This window comes from Oryctolagus cuniculus, chromosome 7 (assembly GCF_964237555.1).
Source record: "Oryctolagus cuniculus chromosome 7, mOryCun1.1, whole genome shotgun sequence".
NCBI classification, from domain to species: domain Eukaryota; kingdom Metazoa; phylum Chordata; class Mammalia; order Lagomorpha; family Leporidae; genus Oryctolagus; species Oryctolagus cuniculus.
In genome coordinates, this window is record NC_091438.1 from 111264757 (window position 1) to 111281031 (window position 16275).

At 42.4% G+C, this 16275-nt stretch overlaps 1 long non-coding RNA gene across 1 annotated transcript in view; it reads right to left on the reverse strand.

The window, feature by feature from the left end:
• Positions 1 to 16275, reverse strand: part of LOC127493610 (uncharacterized) — a 62561-nt gene that overhangs the window by 23570 nt on the left and 22716 nt on the right. The gene's annotated exons all lie outside the window — the stretch shown is intronic.

The following is a 16275-nucleotide window of genomic DNA, read 5'->3' on the forward strand; positions in this document are numbered from 1 at the left end:
TCACCACTGCTATTCAATATAGTTCTGGAGGTTCTAGCCAGAGCTATTAGGCAAGAAAAAGAAATTAAAGGGATACAAATTGGGAAGGAAGAACTCAAACTATCCCTCTTTGCAGATGACATGATTCTGTATTTAGGGGACCCAAAGAACTCTACTAAGAGACTATTGGAACTCATAGAAGAGTTTGGCAAAGTAGCAGGGTATAAAATCAATGCACAAAAATCAACAGCCTTTGTATACACAGACAATGCCATGGCTGAGGAAGAACTTCTAAGATCAATCCCATTCACAATAGCTACAAAAACAATCAAATACCTTGGAATAAACTTAACCAAAAACGTTAAAGATCTCTACGATGAAAATTACAAAACCTTAAAGAAAGAAATAGAAGAGGATACCAAGAAATGGAAAAATCTTCCATGCTCATGGATTGGAAGAATCAATATCATCAAAATGTCCATTCTCCCAAAAGCAATTTACAGATTCAATGCAATACCAATCAAGATACCGAAGACCTTCTTCTCAGATCTGGAAAAAATGGTGCTGAAATTTATATGGAGGCACAAGAGACCTCGAATAGCTAAAGCAATCTTGTACAACAAAAACAAAGCCGGAGGCATCACAATACCAGATTTCAGGACATACTACAGGGCAGTTGTAATTAAAACAACATGGTACTGGTACAGAAACAGATGGATAGACCAATGGAACAGAATTGAAACACCAGAAATCAACCCAAACATCTACAGCCAACTTATATTTGATCAAGGATCCAAAACCAATTCCTGGAGCAAGGACAGTCTATTCAATAAATGGTGCTGGGAAAATTGGATTTCCACGTGCAGAATCATGAAGCAAGACCCCTACCTTACACCTTACACAAAAATCCACTCCACATGGATTAAAGACCTAAATCTACGACCTGACACCATCAAGTTACTAGAGAACATTGGAGAAACCCTTCAAGATATTGGCACAGGCAAAGAGTTTCTGGAAAAGACCCGGGAGGCACAGGCAGTCAAAGCCAAAATCAACTATTGGGATTGCATCAAATTGAGAAGTTTCTGTACTGCAAAAGAAACAGTCAGGAGAGTGAAAAGACAACCGACAGAATGGGAAAAAATATTTGCAAACTATGCAACAGACAAAGGGTTAATAACCAGAATCTACAAAGAGATCAAGAAACTCCACAAAAACAAAACCAACAACCCACTTAAGAGATGGGCCAAGGACCTCAATAGACATTTTTCAAAAGAGGAAATCCAAATGGCCAACAGGCACATGAAAAAATGTTCAAGGTCATTGGCAATCAGGGAAATGCAAATCAAAACCACAATGAGGTTTCACCTCACCCCGGTTAGAATGGCTCACATACAGAAATCTACCAACAACAGATGCTGGCGAGGATGTGGGGAAAAAGGGACACTAACCCACTGTTGGTGGGAATGCAAACTGGTCAAGCCACTATGGAAGTCAGTCTGGAGATTCCTCAGAAACCTGAAGATAACCCTACCGTTCGACCCAGCCATTGCACTCCTTGGAATTTACCCAAAGGAATTTAAATTGGCAAATAAAAAAGAGGTCTGCACCCTAATGTTTATTGCAGCTCAATTCACAATAGCTAAGACCTGGAACCAACCTAAATGCCCATCAACGGTAGACTGGATAAAGAAATTATGGGATATGTACTCTTTAGAATACTATACCGCAGTAAGAAACAACGAAATCCAGTCATTTGCAACAAAATGGAGGAATCTGGAACACATCATGCTGAGTGAAATAAGCCAGTCCCAAAGGGACAAATACCATATGTTCTCCCTGATCGGTGACGACTGACTGAACACCAAGAGGGAAACCTGTTGGAGTGAGGTGGACACTATGGGAAATGGTGGCTTGATCAGCATAGCCCTGACTGTTAATGAACAACTAAATACATTATCCCTCTTAGTAGTTTTTTTATCTGTTCTACTTAATATGACTGGTTTAGATCTGTAATTGATGCACAGTTATTCTTAAGTGTTGAAAATTAACTGAAATGTGATCCCTGTTGAACATGGTGGTGGGAATGGGAGAGGGAAGAGATGTATAATTTGGGACATGCTCAGGCTGACTTGCCCCAAGTGGTGGAGTTGGAAGCATACCAGGGGATTCCAATTCAATCCCATCGAGGTGGCATGTACCAATGCCATCTCACTGTTCCAGGTGATCAGTTTCAGTTCACAGTTGGTCATGGTGAAGGGACTGGGAGTCAAAGGGAGCACATAGACAAGTCTAGTACCTGCTAACGCTAACTGATGGAGTAAATAAAGGGGAGAGTGATCCAACATGGGAAGTGAGATACTCAGCAGACTCATAGAATGGCAGATATCCTAAATAGCACTCTGGCCTCAGAATCAGCCCTAAAGGCATTCGGAGCTGGCTGAAAAGCTCATGAGAGTATTTCAGGCATGGAAAGCCAAGACACTCTGGCAAAAGATCTCTGCGAGTGAGATCCCAGTGGAAAGAACAGGCCATCAAAGAAGGAGGTACCTTTCTCTGAAGGGAGGAGAGAACCTCCACTTTGACTATGACCTTGTCTAAACAAGATAAGAGTTGGAGAACTCAGAGGGCTTCCATAGCCTTGGAAACTCATGACTGGAGCATAGGGAGATTACTGATGCCATAGACAGGAGTGTCAATTGGTAAAGTCAACAACAGGAGTCACTGTGCACTTACTCCTCATGTAGGATCTCTGTCCTTAATGTGCTGTACATTGAGATTTAATGCTATAACGAGTACTCAAACAATATATTTCACTTTGTGTTTCTATGGGGGTGCAAACTGTTGAAATCCTTACTTAATGCATACTAAACTGATCCTCTGTAAAAAAAAAAAAAAAAAAAAAAAAAAGAAAGAAATTATCAATTCCCAACTTGACTCTCACTGGGATTAAACATGACAATAGGTCTGCTCTGATTTCATCATCATTTAAAAAAATCATCTATTATTTTTCACTTTATATTTCTGTGTGGGAGCAAACTGTTCAAATCCATACTTAATGTATACTAAGCTGATCTTCTGTATATTAAGATAATCGAAAATGAATCTTGATGTGAGTGGAGGGGGAGAGGGAGTGGGAGAGGGGAGGGTTGTGGGTGGGAGGGACGGTATGGGGGGAAAGCCATTGTAATCCATAAGTCGTACTTTGGAAATTTATATGCATTAAATAAAAGTTTAAAAAAAAAATAATCATCTGTTTCCAAATTTTCTCATAAATGATGTATTTAGTAATTAATATTTGAATTTTATCCTGAAATTAAAAATACTCCTCAGGGGTTTCTGATAGCTGCTTTTCTCTGCTTGCGTCAAGATAATACGATAGCATTTACTTTTCTTTCTTTAAATGATTTATTTATTTATTTGAAAGTCAGAGTTACAGAGAGAGAGAAGGGGAGTCAGAAAGAAAACCTTCCATCCACTTGATCACTCCTCAGATGGAGGCTGGGCCAGGCCAAAGTCAAGAGCCAGGAGCTGCTTCTGGGTTTCCCAAATAGGTGGGAGGAGCCCAACCACTTGGGCCATCCTTTGCTGTTTTTCCCAGGCCATTCGTAGGGAGCTAGATCTGAGGTGGAGCAGCTGGTACTCAAACCGTCGCCCATATAGGATGCTGGCATCATAGGTGGTGGCTTTACCTGCTCTGCCACAACACTAGCCTCAAGATAACATTTTTTTTAAGGTTTATTTATTTATTTGAAAGGCAAAGTTGCAGAGAGGTAGAGGCAGAGAGAGAAAGAGAAAGAGAGAGAGAGAGAGAGAGAGAGAGGTAGGTCTTCCATCTGCTGGTTCACTCCCCAGATGACTGCAATAGCCAGAGCTTTGCTGAACTGAAGCCAAGAGCCAGGATCTTCTTTCAGGTCTCCCACGTGGGTGCAGGGGCCCAAGGACTTGAGCCATCTTCTATTTGAACTGGCGCCCATATGAGATGCTGGCACTGCAGGCATGGCTTTACCCGCTATGCCACAGTGCCAGTCTTAAGATACTATTTTCTTTCTTTCTTTTTTTTTTTTTTTTTTTTTTTTTTTTTTTTTTTGACAGGCAGAGTGGACAGTGAGAGAGAGAGAGACAGAGAGAAAGGTCTTCCTTTGCCGTTGGTTCACCCTCCAATGGCCGCCGCGGCCGGCGCGCTGCGGCCGGTGCACCGCGCTGATCCGATGGCAGGAGCCAGGAGCCAGGTGCTTTTCCTGGTCTCCCATGGGGTGCAGGGCCCAAGCACCTGGGCCATCCTCCACTGCACTCCCTGGCCACAGCAGAGGGCTGGCCTGGAAGAGGGGCAACCGGGACAGAATCCGGCGCCCTGACCGGGACTAGAACCCGGTGTGCCGGCGCCGCTAGGCGGAGGATTAGCCTAGTGAGCCGCGGCGCCGGCCAAGATACTATTTTCTTAAACATCTTTTGATTCCTCCCCTGTTGACCTTGATGCCACATGGGTTCCCAGTCATAGGAATCTTATAAGTCCTAGTCATATCTTTGTTAGACAGTGTGTCTGGTCTCACATTTATTGCCACACTATTTATAAGAGCCAAAATACAGCATCAAGCAAGGAGTTCATCAATCGACAAATGGATAAAGAAACTGTGACACGTATGCACAATGGAATAATAATAATAATAATAATAATAAGCCATAAAAAGAAATGAAACCTTCTCTGGCAGCATCGAGGGTGGAATTTGAGGACATTAGTTAAGTGAAGTAGGCCAGGCATGGAAAGACACCTTCCCATCCACATGTGGAATCTGAAAAAGTTAACTTCATAGAACAAGTGAATTGAGTATTGATCTCTAAAGGCTAGGAATGTTAAAGGGAAGTGGGAACAGGTGGGGGTCAAATAATGAAGATCAGCATACAGCTCCATGGGGGGAATAACCTCCAGTGCTCCATAGTAGGGTGGCTACGGATTACAGTAATTTATTATATATTTTATAAAGAACTAGTTGAAAAAAAAGAGAACTAGTTGAAAGGAGTTTGAGGGTCTCAACACAAAGACATCACAAATGTTTAAAGGATGGAAATGCTAATTATGGGGCCAGCGCTGTGGCATAGTGAGCTAAGCCTCCACTTGCAGTACCAGCATCCCATATGGGTGCCAGTTCTTGCTCCGGCTGCTCCTCTTCAGATCCAGCTCTTTGCTTATGGCTTGAGAAATCAGTGGAAAATGGACCAAGTGCTTACCCCCTGCACCCACATGGGAGACCTAGAAGAGGTTCCTTACTCCTGGCTTTGGATTGGCTCAGCTCATTTGGGGAATGAACCAGCAAGTTGTAGATCTTTGTCTCTCCCTCTCTCTGTAACTCTACCTCTCGAATAAGTAAATAAAAACTTTAAAAAAGGAAATGCTAATTATACAAATTTGATCATTATACCTTTCTTATATGCATTGGACTATCACACTGTACCCCATGATTATACAATATTACGTGTCAATTAAAAAAAAGTTTGTTCAGTTCTCTAGTACACTGCTGTCCTATAAAAATATGATACAAACCACAAATGGGAGGCCGCTATATAACTTTATTTCATTTTTCTTTTTTAAAGATTTATTCATTTATTTTTAAAGAGTTACAGAGAGGGAGAGGCAGAGAGGAAAGAGAGAGACCCATCATCCAGGTCTCCCACACGGTTGGCAGGGGCCCAGGTACATCTTCCACTACTTTCCCAGGTGCATTAGCAGGGGACTGGATCAGAAGTGGAGCAGCCAGGACTCAAACCAGTGCCCCATATGGGATGCTGGCATTGCAGGCTGTGGCTTTACCCACTATGCCACAAACACTGGCCATGTAACTTTAAATTTTCTAACAACCACATTAAAAAAGTGAAAAGAAATGGGTAAAATTAATCTTAACATATTTTATGTAATGCCTCTAAATGATCATTTTGACATATAATCGCTATAAAAAATTGTTAGTGAGATATTTGTATTTTTATACTATATTCAAAATCCAGGGCATGTTTATACTTACAGTAAATCTTAATGCATACCAGGCACATTTCAAGTGCTCAAAAGCCACCTGAGGCTAGTGGTTATCTGTGGAGCAGTGTAGGTATAGACTTGTGCTGTGTTCAAGGGCCTGGACTTGCTGATCTTGATGCTTTATTTGGTCACGTACTCCAGTCCCATTCATGACACGTATTTGCACTTCCCTTTCGGCAAGGTCTCCCTCATAGTCACATCTGCTAGCTCTGGGTAGAGTGGCCTTGCCTTTGTCTATTAATGTTAACAGAGGGTACCTTTTACAGTTGAGCACCATAAAGAAAGCTCGTTAGAGGGAAACAACATCCCCTAGCGCACAACTCTCTCCCTAGAACCACAAAATGGGTATGTGACAGAGGCCTGGGAGCTAATTCTCTCCAGATGCTTGCAAAGCCAGCAAGACCAAAAGGTGGAAACTGAAATTACTAAACACTTAATAAGGAGCTGATGGAACTAAGGCCCCAGGGTTGGCTCAGCCATGAGAGAACACAGAGAGCCTGTTTGTTCAGAGCAACTTCAAAGCCCCTGTAAACTCTCAGGGAAGGTGAGAGGCAAGAGCGCAGCCGAGGCCCAGCATTCCTGCGAAGCCGAGCTGGAGATTGACTTGGGATGCTTCCCTTGGTGCTGAGGAAGACCGAAGGGCAGGTCTGGTGAGCAGATGTTTGACTTTCCTTTACGCCCATTACTACATACAGTGTGTGCACGTCAGATCCAGGCATCTCTCAAGCAAGGGCCAAAGGGGACAAACCAATTAAACATTCTGTTAAGAAAGTAGAATGGGAAAATGCCTTTTCTGTACTAAATATCACTCCGCCCCCAGACCATAAAATTGCTAATAAGAAGAGCATATTCAAATCAAATCAAATCGGTCTATATTTATCTTCCTCTTTCTTCTTTCCCTCCCTTTATTGGTGAGACAAAAGCATGGAACTTGGGTTAAGATGATAGTTAAAGAGGAAGAAAGACCAATTAATTAATTTAAAAGGAAGAAAGTCCAATTCATCAATGTGGAATGGATGAAGTCTGGGTAAAGTTATCTCTTTGGTCACAGTTACCTGGCAGGAGAAAGGCTTCCTGAACTCGGCCCTGCAGCTGCTGTGGCTTTTGAATTCCATTGCTCATCATGAGCTGCCCGTCTATGCTGTCTGCCCTTTATGTCTGTCTGTACTGCTCAAAGGAAGAAATAATGAAACAATGGCAACTGAAGAGGAAGACGAGCAAAGTGATCAAAGTGACCCATCTTGTAAGGCAAAGAGTGCCATGGATGAGGGTGGACGATGATTCTCTCACTGAAGAGTTGCCAACACAGAGGAAAACAGACAGCCCTTGTGTGCCGAGAAACTGAAGCCAAACCACTTCTTCTTCTTTTTGACAGGCAGAGTGGACAGTGAGAGAGAGAGACAGAGAGAAAGGTCTTCCTTTTCTGTTGGCTCACCCCGCAAATGGCCATCACAGCTGGTGCGCTGCGGCAGACACATGGCGCTGATCCAAAGCCTGGAGCCAGGTACTTCTCCTGGTCTCCCATGTGGGTGCAGGGCCCAAGCACTTGGGCCATCCTCCACTGCACTCCCGGGCCACAGCAGAGAGCTGGCCTGGAAGAGGGGCAACCGGGACAGAATCCAGCGCCCCAACCAGGACTAGAACCCGGTGTGCCGGCGCCACAGGCAGAGGTTTAGCCTAGTGAGACGCGGCAGCCTAACCACTTCTTTTGACTCGTCCAGAAGGGGGTTGGATTTCCCAGCTTAGCCACTCACTAGGTGTGTAACTTTGCAGTTGCTTTTAGGTTGAGTTTCAGCTTCCTCATCTACAAACAGGGCATAAATCTAGTAGTACCTTCTTCCTAGGAATGCTCTGAGGATTGCATGAGGCTATTTGTGCAAACTGCTGATCCTTTGTAAACTTAGTCCCTGGAACAAGATTAGGGAAACTGATGATGCCATGATGATAGCCTGTTTAATACCCACTGTCCTAGGCATTTGCTCAGCTCTCCCTGCAGAAAGATGTTCTTTTGTTATACCCAGCCCCGGGTAGATTCTGTGATTTGCAGTCAGACCCATTTCTTTCTTAAACTCCTAAGGATGAGTCATCCAGGTTGCTCTTTGTGCAATTTTTTTCTTACAGAAGTGAGACAGTTGCAACTGAGGCAGGCACTTGCTGGGTTTCTTAACATGGGCATTTTCGGTAAGTGTGGCTCTGAGGAATGGTGTTTGAGATGGATTATTAGCGAAGGAGCCATGTATCACCTTGTACCGATGCTTCCCTCAGTTCCCCTTCTTAGTGCTTTTGTGCACATGATCAATCGCAATAATAAAGTGTTTTATAAACTCATGATTTGACAAGAAAAAAATCAACATAAACACTGCTTGGACAGACCCTGGGAGGAGAAACATCTGGATGTCCACTGCTGCTGCCTGTCGAGAGCGAGTCCGGGAACGTGGGGATTTTAACAGTTGGAAAGGGCTAATTTTGGAAAGTACAAAGAAGCAAAGCATGCATTTATTGCACTTCACTCATCAGATGAGAGAGACTGGTGGTCCAGCTCCCAGACCTCTCTGAGAACAAAAAGGCCCAAATTAGAAACAGAACAGAGGGTTTCTTTCCTTTCCATTCTCTGGCTCTTAGGGTACCCTGCTTCCTCGTCATGACTTCGGGTTCCTTTCCTTCTCAGAGTCAGCTCCCTCTTTAGTTCTAGAAATCTTGACTTTGACTTCTGGCTTGACTACGACTGGCTAGTGGCTCTTTGGCAACCCCCTCTACTCTCTCTCTAAGCCTCAGTTTTGTTCTTTAGAAAATAAAATTAATACTAAGCACTCACCCTGCAGTGTCGTAAGATTGTGTAGATCAGATGTCTGTGCCCCCACCCCAGATCTCAGAACATTTATTGTTCTTTCCAGCATCCCTGCCTTTCCTTCCTCTTTCCCTGTGACTCGCCCTTTTAGCCTCAGCTCCAGGATTATTGGTGTGCTGAGGGCCTTTGTTTCCCTCTCACAGCTGTTAAAACAACAAGTACATATCCCATCATTTCTTTATCAAGTCTTCTGTTGATGGGCATTTAGGTTGATTCCAGGTCTTAGCTATTGTGCACTGAGCTGCAATGAACATTGAGGTGCAGACAGCTCTTTTATTTGCCAATTTAAATTCCTTTGGGTAAATTCCAAGGAGTGGGATGGCTGGGTTGAATGGTAGGGTTGTATTCAGGTTTCTAAGGAATCTCCAAGCTGACTTCCATAGTGGCTTGACCAGTTTGCATTCCCACCAACAGTGGGTTAGTGTCCCTTTTTCCCCACATCCTCGCCAGCATCTGTTGTTGGTAGATTTCTGAATGTGAGCCATTCTGACCGGGGTTAGGTGAAGCCTTTTATTGTGGTTTTGATTTGCATTTCCCTGATTGCTAGTGATTCTGAACATTTTTTCATATGTCTGTTGAGCATTTGGATTTCCTCTTTTGCAAAATGTCTATTGAGGTCCTTGGCCCATCTCTTAAGTGGGTTGTTTGTTTTGTTGTTGTGGAGTTTCTTGATCTCTTTGTAGATTTTGGTTATTAAACCTTTACCAGTTGCATAAGGGACAAATATCATATGTTCTCCCTGATCAGTGACAACTAACAGAGTACCTAAAAGGAAATCTGTTGAAGTGAAATGGACACTATGAGAAACAATGACTCAATTAGCCCTTGTCCTGACTGTCGAGGAACAACTTACTATTTTATTCCTTTTATTTTTTTATTCTATTTAATACCATTGGTTGAACTCTTTAATTAACACAAAACTATTCTTAGGCATTTAAAATTAAATGAAAAGAGATCCCTGTTAAATATAAGAGTGGGAATAAGAAAGGGAGGAGATGTACAGTTTGGCACATGCTCACTCAGACTTAGCCCTAATGGTAGAGCTAGAAACATGCCAGGGGATTCCAATTCAATCCCATCAAGGTGGCATGTACCAATGCCATCTTACTAATCAAAGTGATCATTTTAAGTTCATAATTGATCATAATGATAGGAGTAAGTGTCAAAGGGATCACATAAACAAGACTAGTGTCTGCTAATACTAACTGATAGAATAAAAAAGGGAGAGAATGATCCAACATGGGAAGCGGGATACACAGCAGACTCATAGAATGGCAGATGTCCTAAACAGCACTCTGGCCTCAGAATCAGCCCTTAAGGCATTCGGATCCGGCTGAAAAGCCCATGAGAGTATTTCAGGCATGGAAAGCCAAGACACTGTGGCAAAAAAAAAAAAAAAAAAAGACCTAAATGAAAAATCTCTGCAAGTGAGATCCCAGTGGAAAGAATGGGGCCAACAAAGAAGGAGTTACCTTTCTCTGAAGGGAGGAGAGAACTTCCACTTTGACTATGGACTTTTCTAAATAAGATCGCAGTTGGTGAACTCAAAAGGCTTCCATAGCCTTGGCAGCTCATGACAAGAGCCTTGGGTGATTACTGATGTCATAAATAAGAGTGTTAATTGTTAAGTCAACAACGGAGTCACTGTGCACCTGCTCCCCACGTAGGATCTCTGTCCTTAATGTGTTTTACTATGCACATTAATGGTAAAACCACTACCCAAACAGTACTCTATACTTTGTGTGTCTGTGTGGGTGCAATCTGTTGAAATCTTTACTTAGTATATACTAAGTTGATCTTCTGTATATAAAGATAATTGAAAATGAATCTTGATGGAGAATGGGATGGGAGAGGGCATAGGAGAAGGAATGGTTGCAGGTGGGAAGGAGTTTATGGGGGGGAAATTTGCTATAATCCAAAAGTTGTACTTTGGATATTTATATTAAGTAAAAGTTAAAAAAAGAAAATACAAAAATGAAAAAAGCTGGGTGTTAGAGGACTGCAAGACATCAGCTGGAGAGTGTGTTGTGCACACCCATGCCAGGGGAGTTGCACTGAGTTGGGGTCTGCAGGGTACCTCCTCGAAATCCACACAGTCAACCATCCCAAAGACCCAGGGTCTAGAAGCCTCTGACAAGGGAGAGTAAAGCAGCAGCAGCAGCAGCTGAATCCTGTTTCTCTCTTCCTTTCTCTCCCTTCCACTTGAAAGCTGGAGAGATGGCAGAGGAAGAAGAACAAGTCCAGAATCACCTCCCCCTCCCCCCATGCACACACACACACACACACACTCCTCACCAAAGATTTCTATTAATGATTTAGGCCTATGTTGCAGGTTTCAAATTGAGGGATACTGAGGAGAGAAGAAGGTTTAAACTGAAAGTGAGAAGAAACTTTGACTTCGACTCAATAGAGCTTATCATTATAACCCAAAGGGACGTTATGCTCACAGATTCATCTTGATTTCCGTATCTCATTTCTGATAGTGGCAGGAAGTGTCAGACTTACCAATGAGAAGTAATGCTGTCTCTCCAGGTTTAAAATGGTCTCAGGCAAATAATCCATTGATTTCAATAACAGGACTATTATGATTGTGTTTTCCTTCTGAAGATATTTCTCCCCTTCCTATTTATTTTGGATTCAGTGTTGAGCTTAGACAGACTCTACAAATCATCTTAGCTGCAACAGCAGAAGTGTCTCATCTGCATACCACTGCCTTTATTTTAAGTAGCATAAAGGGCTCCTAGGTAATGAGTGGCAGAACTACTTTTCTGTGGGTGAGCAAAGGCTTGTTTACATGAATGAAAGATTACCAGGAATGGATCAGGTAATTGAAGTATCACATTGGAAAGATGAGGAACTGGCTAGGTTGGGTGGCCAAGAGGCCAGATCTTGACACACTTGTTGGGACACACTTAGACTCACGTAGAACACACTGGGCTCACCCCACTGAATCTCTCCTGTATTTCTGGAAAAGGGACATGGTCTAGTGAAGGCACGAGGGCTTCCCATGGTTCAAAGTAGTATTGGGAGTATTGGGAGTATCCCCCACTCCTTGAGCATCTGTTGCATCTCTGTGTATGTGATGTGCAAGGCCATATCCTGTGACTAGGGTGAATAAGACAGTCCCTGCACATATGGAGCTTTCATTCTAAAAAGGAAGGAGATACTAAAAACTAATCGCATAGCGTGTGCCTTGTTATAGTTGTTGATAAGTGCTGTGATGGAGATCATCAAACAGGGCCATGACCTCATTTAGTGGGCCAGAGAACATTTCTTGACAAAATGGCATTTGAGCTAAGTTGTAAAAAAATTAATAGAAGCTAGTCAAGGAGAAGGGAAGAGTTATAAGAACGTTGTCTACTACAAGTGTGATATTCATGTCATAGGCCTGAGAAAGAGCCAGATGACTGGAAAGCAGTAACATCTACTGCACAAGATTTTAGATTTACTAGGTTTTGTGTTCAGTTCTTGATTCACCATGGATTAGTGAGTTGGGGGAATATTCAAATCTTACTGGGAATTTAATGGGAGAATCCAGGAATTGGAGGAAGAAGCCAAAATGTAGATAAAACATTTGGTCATGCTTTAAACATTACCTAACAGAATACGCAACTAACAACACTGAAAATCTGAGGTTAGCAAACCTTTTCTGTTAAGGGTCAGATAGTAAATGCTTTAGGTTTTACAAGCCATACTCTCTGCTGCAGCTACTCAGCTCTGCCAGTGTGGCATGAATAGAACCATAGACATACATAAAGCAATGAGCATGGCCGTGCGCTAATAAACCTTTATTTGGCTTGTGACTGTAGTTGTTCAATTCCTGGCATAAAATGCAAGGATACCTAAGGTTTACTTAGCTAGAAGTCTAACAGCGGATGGTTTCAAGGTTGGTTCAGTGACAGCGTGCAGTGAAGGAGCTGGAGAATCTACTCTGTGGTTCCCTTACGGTCACATGAGCAGCTAAAACAGACTCTAGAGTCTTTTATTTCAATTTCTAGGGGAGAAATGCAAGCTTACAAATTAATAATGATTGGTTGAACTCTACGTAACACGGAATTATACATAGGTGTTTAAATCCAATTGAAAATAGATCCCAGTAAAAAATAAGAGTGAGAATAAGAGAGGGGGGAGATGTACGGTTCAGCACACACTCCCACAAACCTACCCCTAATGGTAAAGCTAAAACTTGCCATGGAACTCCAAATCCCATTAAGCTGGGTGGTAAAAATGCCATCTTCCCCAGGAGCAACCTAAGGAAAAGCTTGAAGACAGGAAACTCCAGTTTATCTACAAAACAAACACACTTATATTTTAAATAATCAACCGAAGGTTATTGGATTTCTTCTTCTATTTGTACTCTATTTTTACTTTAAACTGGCAAAGTATATATACACATGCCAACATTAGGGATTTAGTAAGAAAAGCCATTTCCAGGGTACATTATAATTAAAGTCATACTAATTCAGCCCAATCCTTAAACACCTACTCCGGCTCAGTCTGTATTGTGCTGTAATGATATAATTATAACCCTGAGGCATTGCGGGGCATGGGAGGAAAATGAACTCTTCTTTGCAAGTTTTATGTTAATTGTATGTTATTGCTATCTAATTATTTGTCAGGGCAGGGCAACGAAGAATGATGGGGAAAGCATGTATTTTTGCAGTTGACAAACTTGAGATCAAATCCCAGCTCTGCTGCTTTGTTTAAGTGATCTTGAATCTAGGGTCAGTTGCTATCTGCCTAAGTTTCCTCATTTATGTTGATAAGTTTTTGTCATTCTTTTTTTTTTTTACTTTTATTTAACAAATGTAAATTTCCAAAGTACAGCTTATGGATTAGGATGGCTTTCCCTCCCGCCCCCATAACTTCCCTCTCCCCCGCAACCCTCCCCTCTCCCGCTCCCTCTCCCCTTCCATCCACATCAAGATTCATTTTCAATTCTCTTTATATACAGAAGATCCATTTAGTATATATTAAGTAAAGATTTCAACAGTTTGCACCCACACAGAAACACAAAGTGTAAAGTACTGTTTGAGTACTAGTTATAACATTAAATCACAATGTACAGCACATTAAGGACAGAGATCCTACATGAGGAGTAAGTGCACAGTGACTCCTGTTGTTGACTTAACAAATTGACACTCTTGTTTATGGCATCAGTAATCACCCTAGGCTCTTGTCATGAGTTGCCAAGGCTATGGAAGCCTTTTGAGTTCACCAACTGCGATCTTATTTAGACAAGCCCATAGTCAAAGTGGAAGTTCTCTCCTCCCTTCAGAGAAAGGTACCTCCTTCTTTGATGGCCCCATTCTTTCCACTGGGATCTCACTTGCAGAGATTTTTCATTTAGGTTTTTTTTTTTTTTTTTTTTGCCACAGTGTCTTGGCTTTCCATGCCTGAAATACTCTCGTGGGCTTTTCAGCCGGATCCGAATGCCTTAAGGGCTGATTCTGAGGCCAGAGTGCTGTTTAGGACATCTGCCATTCTATGGGTCTGCTGTGTATCCCGCTTCCCATGTTGGATCATTCTCTCCCTTTTTTATTCTATCAGTTAGTATTAGCAGACACTATTCTTGTTTATGTGATGCCTTTGGCTCTTAGTCCTATAATTATGATCAATTGTGAACAGAAATTAATCACTTGGATCAGTGAGATGGCATTGGTATATGCCACTTTGATGGGATTGAATTGGAATCCCCTGGCATGTTTCTAACTCTACCATTTGGGGCAAGTCCACAATTGACACTCTTATTTATGACGTCAGTAATAACCCAAGGCTCTTGTCATGAGCTGCCAAGGCTATGGAAGCCTCTTGAGTTCACAAACTCTGACATTATTTATACAAGGCCATAATCAAAGTGGAAGTTCTCTCCTCCCTTCAGAGAAAGGTACCTACTTCTTTGATAGCCCGTTCTTTCCGCTGCGATCTCACTCACAGAGATCTTTAATTTAGGTCATTTTTTGCCAGAGTGTCTTGGCTTTCCATGCCTGAAATACTCTCATGGGCTTTTTAGCCAGATCCAAATGCCTTAAGGACTGATTCTGAGGCCAGAGTGCCCATGCAGTCTCTCTTTAAAAAGCTACCATTGTAAGATCGTGGGCTCTCCCTCCAGCAACTTAATCCAACATAATCACTTCCCAAAGGCCCTGCCTTCAGACACTACAATTGGAGTAAGTCTTCATCTTTAATCTACCAACCACTAATGTTAATCCATTAATCATTAACATAAGACTTAGAGGACCAAGATTTTAACACATGGGGCTCTGACGGCTGCACAAACTAATATCTAAACTATAGCAGCAGTGATCAATTTCAGGCAGGGGTTGTGTAGCACTTGTCCTTGGAGTCAATTTTTACACATTTCAACACATATTTGCTAACAAACCTGTAACTCTTGTCCAGGCCCATCTCTTGGCTGGATTTTGCATTTCTGTGGTACTTAATATCTAAGGTCTCTCAGCTTCTTTTGCCTTCCCAGTGCCACACAACACTCGTTTTGATATTGAATATGTTCACTGAATGTTAGATATTAAAATGATGACTGATTGGATTTCAAATATTTCTTATGGCTTCACTTGTGACAGCAATGAATGAAGTGAGTCTATTAGAAGCATATAAATTTAAGATTAGCATGAATTAATGTAAAGCACATACCCCAGAGATGGCATATTATAAGCACTCAATTAGTGATAGCCACTCCTACTGTTTTTAAATCATATTCATCTTTTCTTTTTTAAAAACATTTTATCTATTTGAGAAGTAGAATTACAGACAGAGAGAGGGAGAGACAGGGAGAAAGGTCTTGCATCCCCTGGTTCACTCCCTAAATGACCACAATGACTGAGCCCATCTGAACCCAAGAGTCAGGAGCCAGGAGTTTTTCTAGGTCTCCCATGCAGGTGCAGGGGACCAAGCATTTGGGCCATCTTCCATTGCTTTCCCAGGCCACAGGCAGAGAGCTGGATTGGAAGAGGAGCAGCTGGGACATGAACCAGCACCTAGATGGGATACTGGTGCCACAGGTGGAAGGTTAACCTATTAGGCCACAGGGCCAGCCATAAAACCTATTGATCTTAATACATTGTATCAATAACTTACCCAGCTCATGTCTTCATTTCCTCCCTAGGCCAGCTTAAATTCCATAATTATTTTTTTTAAAGATTTATTTATTTGCAAGTCAGAATTACACAGAGGGAGGAGAGGCAGATAGAGAGCTCTTCCATCCGCTGGTTCACTCCCCAAATGGCCACAACAGCTGGAGCTGTGCTGATCTGAAGCCAGGAGCCAAGAGCTTCCTCCAGGTCTCCCACGTGGGTGCAGGGGCCCAAGGACTTGAGCCATCCTCCGCTGCTTTCCCAGGCCACAGCAGAGAGCTGGATGGGAAGTAGAGCAGCAGGGTCTTTAACCGGCGCCCATATGG